Below are 1,353 nucleotides of genomic sequence, written 5' to 3'. Positions count from 1 at the left end.
ACCGATTTAAAATTTTTTTGGCTCAAATTACTCGTGGCGATGCCGCCTTTCAGGACATATGACGTTCGATTCAAAATTTTTTATATTTTAATAGTTATGCACCTCCCAAAAATGGACTTTGGTGGCTCGGGATAAGAGACTTGTAGCGTTCACAGTTTTTTTGAACATGGCCGGAGACGCTACCGCGTCTCCTGATATACGAGATTAGTAACAACTTATCCTTTATTCAGGAACATTATAGATACCTATATAAATATTCTTAATTTTCTAAATGTGTGTTTTAATATTTATTAAATGTCATTATATATAAATAATACGTAAAAATATAATATTAATATCTTATATATGTATTTATAATACCAAAAAATAAAAAATTTAACATATCATATATTATATGTTAATCGAATCGACGACGTCGATGTATTGAATGGTCGCATATCAAATAATATTTTATAATCTTTATTCGTATAATTGTTTTTATATTAACAAATATTTATAATAGAGATTATCATGTTTATCTTTCGGCTAATTCTACATCGAATACACAATATATATGCGTAGATATACATATATTGTAAAACTTTGGAGTTTGCGTCAATTTACAATTAGTTGAAAGACAAAGAAACTTTATCGAAATTTTCGCTATTACTGAATTAACGTAGAAACAATTATTTGTGGTCAGTGATAAAGATACTAATCACTATGACACTACGTAATTCGTGTGTAAAAATATTAGTAAAATAAAATATATACTTATAAAATAAAAACACGTTTCGACATTTGAGTCCCTTTCAGTATTGATAAATTAACAAAACAACTACTTCGTTTTATAATAAGACTACTAAAAAAAGACTAATAGAATGTTAAAATAAATACATATGGAATGTTGTATTATCCGGAAAATATTGTAAGTCAAATGTCCAGAGACAAAGTCATTAAAGGTCGTTAGCGTATTTTGAACATTTTAAATCGTGAATCGAAAATTAAACTGACAATGAATTCGCTATGAAACTATCACAGACAAATATAAAATTAATTAAAAACTTACATTAACAATAAAATAACAATAAAATGACAATGTAGAACGCAACTAAAAGGTGAAAAGTGTCGAAAGATCGTTGAACAGATAAATATGTTTGTGGATATTACATTAATAAATACAACATAGAAGCATTAAAACTTTGTAAAAGGTCACAATATAACAGACCTAAAAAATCAATACCTATACCGTCTTACATATTTAAACTGCTTTTATTCATGAATACGTATCATCGTGTATTAATATTTCATTTAGTGCTTATTTTATAACTTATTAATATTGAATACACACACACACACACACACATATATATA

The sequence above is a fragment of the Cyphomyrmex costatus genome, unplaced genomic scaffold (assembly GCF_001594065.2).
Source record: "Cyphomyrmex costatus isolate MS0001 unplaced genomic scaffold, Ccosl1.0 scaffold160, whole genome shotgun sequence".
Classification (NCBI taxonomy): domain Eukaryota; kingdom Metazoa; phylum Arthropoda; class Insecta; order Hymenoptera; family Formicidae; genus Cyphomyrmex; species Cyphomyrmex costatus.
This window is presented reverse-complemented; position numbering follows the sequence as displayed.